The sequence below is a fragment of the Tamandua tetradactyla genome, chromosome 10 (assembly GCF_023851605.1).
Source record: "Tamandua tetradactyla isolate mTamTet1 chromosome 10, mTamTet1.pri, whole genome shotgun sequence".
Classification (NCBI taxonomy): domain Eukaryota; kingdom Metazoa; phylum Chordata; class Mammalia; order Pilosa; family Myrmecophagidae; genus Tamandua; species Tamandua tetradactyla.
This window is the reverse complement of record NC_135336.1, coordinates 37583769-37594111: the sequence shown is the minus strand read 5'-3', so window position 1 is coordinate 37594111 and position 10343 is coordinate 37583769.

Here is a 10343-nt window from a genome sequence, read left to right as displayed (position 1 = left end):
GCTACTGGAATACAGTATACTGGAAATGGAACAGCTTTTAAAAAGGGAATTTATTAAGTTACAAGTTTATAATTCTAAGGTCATGAATATGTCTAAATTAAGGCACCAACAAGAGGTTATCATCACTCAAGAAAGACTGATGCTGTCTGGAACTCCTCTGTCAGTTGTGAAGGCATCTGTCTGGCATTTTCAGGGGTCCTTGGCTTCTGGACACCTCTCTCAGCTGGGAGGGCACGTGGTGCCATTTGCTAGCCCTCTTTCCTCATTTTATAAGTCTTCCCCAGTGGTGTTTTCCTTCTGCATCTCCTAAGATCTTTGGCTGTATGGGCTCTGTTGGCTCTTTCCAAAATAGTTCTCTCTTAAAGGGCTCCAGTTAGCACCCCACCTTGAATGGGTGAAGACACATCTCCATGGAAACCATCTAATCAAAAGTTACCACCCACAATGGGTTGGATCACATCTCCATAGAAACAATAAAAAAGATACTACCCAGCAATATAGAATGAAGATTAAAGAACACGGCTTTTCTGAAGTACATGACAGATTCAAACCAGCACACTCACCTTGCTGTCCAACTAGTCCCTGAACTCAGTTGAGGAAGGAGGGAAGCAACACGCTCCCAGTGTTCCAACCAGTACAGTGAAGAAGACAATTCCAACTCTGAACCTAATATGTCAGATTGAGGGAATGATCCCCTTTACCTGTGTACTGATCTTATTCCTTTAAGAATGATTAGGGTTGAGACTATGCCCCCACGTTCCCAACAAGGATCAGGAGCCCTATGCTCCCATTTGGGAGGAAGAGGAAAAGGAGGATCCAGACCTTCTTGGGACTCCCAGGCCCCCACAGCAGCAAGGGCAGACTGATGCAATTGGGGACTATGGGGCAGACATAGTGGCCCATGTAAGACAGGTGCACATGCAGTTGTGGGTGGGGACTTTGGCGCCATTTCAGGCTCCAGTAATGGTGGTTCCACCACTGAATATATTATAGGTATTGACATTTTGGCTGCCTGTGGCATGGAGCACCACCATCACTGAAGGGGTATGCCCCCTCACATTGAGAAATTCAAGCCATAATCCTGGGGCATGTCCACTCTCACTCAACACTAGAGTGGCTGGAGCTACTTGGGTTGTTCAACAAAAGCAATAACACTGTCGAAGTGGAAAAAGGACATTACTTTGTCAGTTCAAGATTTGCTACAGGCAGGTGTGCTATGAACCACTGTCAGTTTAATAGCCCAGTTTGGCTGGTATCACCTAATATCATTGTTGTTACTAAAAGGTGGGTGACACCCCACACAGGGGACTAGGAAACATTCTTGACCTGGTTAACACCTCTTTGTCCATCCTTCTGTGAGTTAGGGATCAAAATCAATTTACACTCACATGGATGGTCTCTAGTGTACATTTATTGTACTCTTGCAGGGATATCTTAACTTCTCTGCAATTTATCACCAGAGAATAGGGTGAGACTTGCATCAAGCCCAATCACCCCAGAAGTACTTGTCATCATCTTATTGATGACAACCTTGTCACAAGCCCCCCTAAGGAACTGGTTGAGCAGAGCCCACAAAAAGTCATGGATAAATTGACAAATGCAGGTTGGGCAACAAACATTGAGAAGGTCCAGAAGCTTGCCCAACAGGTATAATTTCTAGAGGTTACTTGGGCTGGCAGTCAGAGGTACACACCAGATGAGGTCAAACAGAAGTTTTTGTCACTGGCATTTCCTACTACCGAGAGAGACTCAATAGCTGATAAGCCTGTTCAACCACTGGAGACAACATGTCTCATATCTGGGCATTCTTTTGTTAACTGATGCCCACTAGTGAAGCTGACCTTGCTTTTCTCTTCTCTATGTGAGTAAAACATCTATCCATCAGAGCCCTGTGTGAGTTGTGCTTTTGTTGGTGACCCCAACACCTGTATTGGAGTGTGTGACATCTCTTTAGGTGTCAGTTGGTGTGGATGTGAGAAATAGGAACCCTCATACATTGTTGATGGGAACAAAATGGTGCAGCTACTGTGGAAAGCAGTTTGGTGATTTCTTAAGAAGTTTAACTTTCAAACTTACTCCTCCCTTTAAACTTTTTAAAACTTATCCCTACCTTTAAAAGATTTAACATATGATCTGGTAATCCCACTTCTAGGCATATACACAAAAGAATTGAAAGCAGGAACTCAGACAGACATTTGTACACCAACAGCATTACTCAGAAGAGCTTACGTGTCCATTGACTGATGAATGGATATATAAAATGTGGTATGTACATACAATGAAATATCATTCAGCTGTAAAATGGAACAACGTTCTAATACATGTGAAAACATGGATAAACATTGACATCATATTGAGTGAAATAAGTGAGAAACAAGAAGATTGATTTTTTAAATTTCATGTATGTGAAATAACTAGAACATGGAAATTCATAGAGACAGAAAGTAGATTACAGGTTACCAGGCTGGAGGTGGCGGATTTACAGGGAAGTAATGCTTAATAGGTGCAGAATTTCTCTTTAAGGTGATGGAAGTTTTGGTAATGAATGGTGATCATGGTAGCACAATGTTGTGAATATGATTAATACTTGAAGATGGTTAAAATGCAAAATGTTATATGGATTAAAAATAAATAAATGATAGTGGGAACAAATGTTAAAATAAATTTCGTAGATTGAAATGCTAGTGATCAATGAAAGGGAGAGGTATGTATGAATTTTTTTCTGTTTTCTTTTTATTTCTTCTTCTGAATTGATGCAAATGTTCTAAGAAATGAACATGATAATGAATATACAACTATGTGATATTGTGAGTTATTGATTATATATCAAGAATGGAATGATCATATGGTAAGAATGTTTGTGTTTGTATGTGATGTATAACAAATAAATAAATAAATAAATAAAAGGGTTCGGGAGAGAAAAAAAATGCAAAATGTTAGGTTGTATATATATTACCACAACAAAAATTGCAAGTTTCTTTCTACATTTGAAATTCACCTTTTTTTTTACTACACTAATAAGGTAAAAGAGGAAAATAATCTCATAAAATCATGTTAATAGATTCAGTAAAAGCATCTTAATGGTTAAAACTTTCAGAATACTAGGAATAGAAGAAATCTCTCAGCTTGACAATGACTGTTTTTTAAGGAAAACATTAGGGGTATTCCCTTTAAGAATTGGGTGCCTCATTATCAATAAAACAGAAAACGACAAGTGCTGGAGAGGATGTGGAGAAAGAGGAACACTTATCCACTGTTAGTGGGAATGTCAAATGGTACAACCACTGTGGAAGACAGTGTGGTGGTTCCTCAGGAAGCTTAGAATTGCCATATGATCCAGCAATACCATTGCTAGGTATCTACTCCGAGGACATGAGGGCAAGAACACAAATGGACATTTACACACCAATGTTTATAGCAGCATCATTTACAATTGTCAAGAGATGGAAGCAGTCAAAATGTCCATCAACAGAGGAGGGGCTAAGCAAGCTGTGGTAAATACATACGTTGGAATATTATTCAGCTCTAAGACAGAATAAAGTTATGAAGCTTGTAACAACATGGATAGACCTTAAGGATATTATGCTGAATGAGATTAGCCAGAAACAAAAGACAAATACTGTATGGTCTCAACTGACACTAGCAAATGAACTTGGAGATTTTCAACTGGTAACAGAAACCATAAGGAGAAATATGGTAGATATTGGGTAATAGGAGCTGAAGGGATACAAATCATGCAACAGGACTGATTGCAAAAATTCAGAAATGGATAGCACAATACTACCTAACTCTAATACAATAATGTTAGAACACTGAATGAAGCTGAATGTGAGAATGATATAGGGAGGAGGCCTGGAGGCACAAATGAAATCAGAAGGAAAGATAAACAATAAAGACTGAGATGGTATAATCTAGGAATGCCTAGAGTATATAATGATAGTGACTAAATGTGCAAACTTAAAAATGTTTCTGCATGAGGAAGAACAAAGGAATGTCAATAATGTAGGGTACTGAAAATAGATGGTAATTAATATTTTAAAACTTTAACCTATGGGTAAGACAAGCAAAAAATATTTGGTACAAAATTTATATTTTGACTAGTTCATTTCCCTAATATAACTTATGTGGACAGCTTAATCAAACACCATAGTACTTGGAACATTATTATTATGTATGGCACGAGATTCTGTAAATTTGTCCAAAGTGATGCCCAGATAAATCCCAGAGTGATTTGAACAGTGAATAGGGAAGTATTTACAGGGTCCCTTAGGGGGAATGTTGAGAAAGGGGGAAAATTCAGCTTCTCCAAGTGGAGAATTCTTGATATTCTCACAGGCAGTGGACAGCCAAAATAAGCTGAGCCTCCGATCTTGGGGTTTGTTCATGTGAAACTTAACCCCAACAAGGATAGGCTAAGCCTACTTAAAATTAGGCCTAAGAGTCACCCCCAAGAGAACCTCTTCTGTTGCTCAGATGTGACCTCTCTCGACCAACACAGCAAGCAAACTCACTGCCCTCCCCCTCTCTATGTGGGACATGACTCCCAGGGGTGTGGACCTTCCTGGCAACGTGGGACAGAAATTCTAGAATGAACTGGAACTCAGCATGAAGGGATTGAGAAAATCTTCTCGACGAAAAGGGAGAGAGCGAAATGAGACAAAATGAAGTGTCAATGGCTGAGAGATTCCAAACAGAGTCAAGAGGTTATCCTGGAGGTTATTCTTATGCATTAAATAGATATCACCTTGTTAGTCAAGATGTAATGGAGAGGCTTGAGGGAACTGCCTGAAAATGTGGAGTTGTGCTCTGGTGGCCATGTTTCTTGAAGATAATTGTACGATAATATGGCTGTTGCAGTGTGACTGTGTGGTTGTGAAAGCCTTGCACCTGATGCTCCTTTTGTCTACCTTATCGGTGGACAAGTAAAACATATGGATTAAAAATAAATAAATAATAGGGGGGAACAAGTTTAAAATAAATTTGGTAGATTGAAATGCTGGTGATTGGTGAAGGGGAGGAGTAAGGGGTATGGTATGCATGAATTTTTTTGTCTTCTTTTTATTGCTTTTTCTGAATTGATGCAGATGTTCTAAGAAATGGTCATGATGATGAATACACAACTATGTGATGACAGTGAGTTATTGATTATATAACAAGAAAGGAATAATCACAAGAATGTGTTTGTATGTGGTTACGCATCATAAATAAAAAATAAATTAATTTAAAAAAAGAAAGGGAGGGGTAAGGGGTATGGTATGTATGAATTTTTTGTTGCCTTTTTCTTTCTTCTTCTGAATTAATGCAAGAGTTCTAAGAAATGATCATGATGAATATCCAACTATGTGACGATATTGTGAATCACTGATTATATATGTAGAACGGAATGATCATATGTTAAGAATGTTTGTGCTTCATCTGAACAACAAAAGAGGTCCTCCAGAAGTAACTCTTAGGCATGCTATAGGTACTCTAAGCTTCTCCGCTACTTATATAAGCTTCACAAGAGTAAGCCTCATGATTGAGGGCATGGTCTATTGATTTGGGTGTCCCTAAAGTGTGGCACAGTATCAGGAGATTCCCTGATGGTAAAGTTTAATAGTTCCATAGTCTTTCTCCCCTTCTTCAAGGGACTTTGCCAATGCTTTTTGATTACTGCTCAATATACTCTAGGATGTATCCAGGTATTAAAATAATCTACAGGATTAAAGGACTTCTTACTTTGTGCTCCCTGTGTTTCAGTTGTTCAAATGAGCTATACAGATAGGTTGAATTAGATTATGCACCACAGAAAATTTCAGTTCCAGATCAAATAAACCTTTCTTCCATTGGTCTCAAAAAGTACGTGTGGTTGGGTGGGCCATGGTGGCTCAACAGGCAGAGTTCTCACTTGCCATGCTGGAGATTCCTGGTGCCTGGCAATGCAAAAAAAAGTATGTGTGGTTCTAAAATAAAGACACTATTTTCCTTAAAAAAAAAAAAAAAAAGAATGTTTGTGTTTCTTTGTTGTCATATTTTTAAACAAAACTTTTAATTAATTAAAAAAAAAAAGAATTGGGTGCCTGAACTGGAAGCCCTAGACAAAACACAGTAGATCAACCAAAAGAAGGATGAAGGGCCTTTTTTTGTTGTTGTTTTTTCAGTGTACTTATTAGAATTGATTTGTAAATTGCATGCAAATCTTAGTGCACAGGTTAATGCATTTTACACTTGTATTCATCTGCGAAACTGTCACCTACAACAAGGTGTATATCATTTCCAGCACTCCAGATTCCTTGTGTCCTCTCCTAGTTAATACTTTACCCCAAAGATAACCACTGTTCTAACCTCTACCACCATAGATTAGTTTTGCCTCAGCCTTTTGTGCCTAATTCCTTTTACTCAACCATACATCTGTGAAATATGTCTTTCGTTATGTATGGAAATAGTTTGTACTCTTTCACTATTGCTTATTATTTCATTGTATGAGTAGACCATGATTTATTTACCTATTCTACTGTCTTTGGGCATTGGGGTTGTTTCCAATTTCTTTGCTATTACGAATAAAGCTACTGTGAACACTCACGTACACGTATACTCACTGAGCAGAATTACTAGGTTTTAAAGCCTACACGTTTTGTTCTGGCTGTGTTATGGGTTGAATCATGGTGCCGGCAAAGACATGTTCAAGTCCTAAACCCCAGTCTTGTGGATAGATACTCAATTGTAAATAAGATCTTCAGTCTCTTAAGATGAGGCCAAGCTGAACCAGAGTAGGCCTTAATCCAAAATGACTAGAGTCCTTACAAGCAGAGGAAATTGTTATCTTCATTTTACAAATGGGAAAACCTAGACAGAAAGTTTAGGGGCTTGCTCAATGTCACACCACAATTTGGTTCAAAAGCCATGATTTGAATCTAGCAGTCTGGCTCCCAAAATCATGTTCTTAAGCAGTCAGTAGGCATCTTCCATTGGAAGAAAGAGATAAAAGAACTATCATATAATCACCTACGTTAAAAAAAAATCCAAATGAAATAATTAAAAATTCAGTACATGTACTACATAAAGAATCAATTTCTACAATCAATATTTCTTAAGCTGTGCTTACTGACTTTTCAACATTCATTTAAAAAAGTCATGTTATATGAATAAAATACTAATTATAAACATATATTTGTATATGATACATCTCCTAATAAAAATGTCAAGAATTTTTCTAATTTCCATTGTCTAAAATATAACAGAGAATAACATACCTACTACTATGATGAAAATGATCATCAAATATCAACAAAAGAAAAAAATCAACAAAATAAACAATGTATCTTGGGAGGGCAATGGTGGCTCGGTGGCAGAGTTCTCACCTGTCAGACCAGAGTTAGATTTCCAGAGCCTGTCCATGTCAAAAAAAAAGTATCTTTATTGATACAGACCTCTCTGAGAGTAAAATACACAAATATATTGTCACTCAAATAAAAAAAAAGACTTTCTAAGAGTATATCTCCTCAGCCTTGTCCAGACTGGCTTAGACTCTTCAAAAAACCATTGCTATGGAGAAATTAATGGCAAAATCTGATCTTAAGGTTTAAAAGTTCAATGTAATCTGTATACATTGATTAGATTTAGTTAGACAAATTTTAAACAATTGTGGAAATTTGAAAAAATGACATTAGATATTATGGATGTATTAAGCGCAATATTATTATGATGCTCATGCAAAAACTGCCCTTAAGAAATGAATGTAGATTATCTTTGGGGTGAAATTTCATATCTACAACTTACTTTTAAATTATTCAGAAAGTTATGTTTACATGTTACAATATATATCAAGTATGGAAAAATGTTACCACTTGTTGAATTTAGGTGGAACATAATAGGTAGTCATTGTGTGATAGTTTCAACTTTTCTGCACATTTTAATACTTTCATTAAGGTTTGAGGAAGTCCCCTTTGGGGAATGATGAGAAAGGGGGAAAATTCAACTTCGCCAAGTTGAATTCTTGATATTCTCACAAGCAATGCAGACAACCAAAGCTATAGGCTGAACCTCCAATCTTGGGGTTTGTTCATATGAAACTTAACCCCACAAAGGATAGGTCAAGCCTACTTCAAATTAGGCCTAAGAGTCATACCCAGGAGAACCTCTTTTGTTGTTCAGATGTGGTCTCTCTTTCCAGCCAACACAACAAGCAAACTCACCACCCTCCCCGACTGTCTGCGTGGGACAAAACCCCAGGGGTGTGGACATTCCTGTTAATGTGGGACAGAAATCCTGGAATGAGCTGAGACTCAGTATCAGGGGATTGAAAAAACCTCGACCAAAAGGGGGAAGAATGAAATGAGACAAAATAAAGTGTCAATGGCTGAGAGATTCCAGAATTGAGAGGTTATCCTGGAGGTTATTCTTATGCATTATACAGATATCACCTTGTTAGTCAAGATGTAGTGGAGAGGTTGGAGGGAACTGCCTGAAAATGTAGAGCTGTGTTCCAGTAGTCATGTTTCTTGAAGATGATTGTATAATGATATAGTATTCACAATGTGACTGTGGTTATGGAAAAAAAAAGAATGTTAGTATGTTTGTTTGTTTATAATAAAAATATTAAAAAAAAAAAAAAAAAGAAATGTTTGAGGAAGAAAGTTTGCATACAGAAAAACAAATCCTATTCCCATGAACATCTCCAGGTAGACCTTATTCCAGGCAGCACATAACCAGTTTAGCCCAGGCTCCCTATTAAATTCATGAAAATTAATACCAGGGAGTGCCTTCCTTTCCCTACTTCTTAACACCTGGACATCTTTTCACTGTGACTATATTCCCCATAACTATTAAGTACTATTGTGTCAACCTTTCTGATCCCTGTATTGTACCAGGGAGCTTCATTAGCCAAAAACTTTCTTTCCGCAAATAGGGACCAATATTCAGCTATAAGACTCAGAAGTTAGCAATAATTGTGATGTTTTGCATTTGTTTTTCTTAATCCAAAGCCAAGGACTGAGTATTTATATATAACTCCACTAAAGCTTTAGTTGAGAAGTTCTATAGCAGATTGTTCGGCCATTCTGGGACTCATTTCATAGGTTTCAGAAGATACCAAATTTAGCTTAAATCAAAGGCATACTCATAGGCTGAGTTCTGCTAGCCACTAAACAACATTTATTACATTAATATCTTAAATAACAGTAGTCAGAGTTTTCCCATTTAGTTGTTAGATAATCAAGTTTCTTTTCTTTAAGCTGCATTGTTATATGCTTATGGCAAAACCAAAATCATTGTTTTAGGACTGTCCCCAAATTTGAAGTTGATACCCATGCTTGTTCAATCATTAAAGGAAATATAGTGATCTCACACTTCGATTAAAAATGAAAGCCCCACTGAGGTACTGTTTTTTTTACCATATAGGTGGGCAAAGCCCAAAATGTGCTGTGATTGGGTGGGTAACTAAAGACCATTCTTTAGATTACTACTGGGAGTGTCAAATATAACAGTCCCTATGGAGAGCAATTAAACAACCTAAAAAATCACAAGCACATACCCCTTTACTCAGCAATTCCATTTGCACAAATTTTATTTAACAAATCCATGTGTAGAAATTTCATTGTACAAATGCACACACACAATATGATTGAACAAGGCTAACTGTGTGAATATTACAATAAGAAATATTTCATAATATATCCAAGTAGGTTTTAAATTATTGTGGATATACCCACATAAAGATTTTTAAGATAGCAAAAACATATTCTATATAGCTATACACAGAATGTTAAAATATTTATGGATACATTTCCCGTACTTGAACTCTCCTCTAATAGTAATTTCTATGGAACCAACACATGGAGAAAATTTTAATTGACGTGGACAGGATTACCTTTTACTAAACCCAATTCATAAAAAGTAGCAGTAGCAGTCACTTTTTGATAAACCCAAAAATGTTCATTCACATTTTTACTCAAAAAAGCAAGCAGCATTGAGGATGTTTAGGACACAGCACATTAATCATCTGGATGCAAGCCAATTTAGCTACAGACTCTCAGTCATTTGTTGTTTACTAAAACATTGCCCTTCCAAAAATAGAGATGGTGGTGTGCTCAAAGCAGATCGCTTCTCCTTCCCAATTAAAATTAATCTTTTCATTAACTTCTTGTTCCTATAAGTCAAATTAGGAAAGAATTTTGAAAAATTGTTAGAATACTTGAAAATGGCCAGCAAAATGAGGAATCCACTTCAGGAGCTCCTGACTAATTTGACCTGCCACCTAAAGATGATAGTTAAGAAGCTTTATGGAGTAAACAAAGGACGAGGGTGTCCATTTATTCTCAAGGTTCTTACTCTACAAACTACTGTCATCCCACTTACATCTTTAT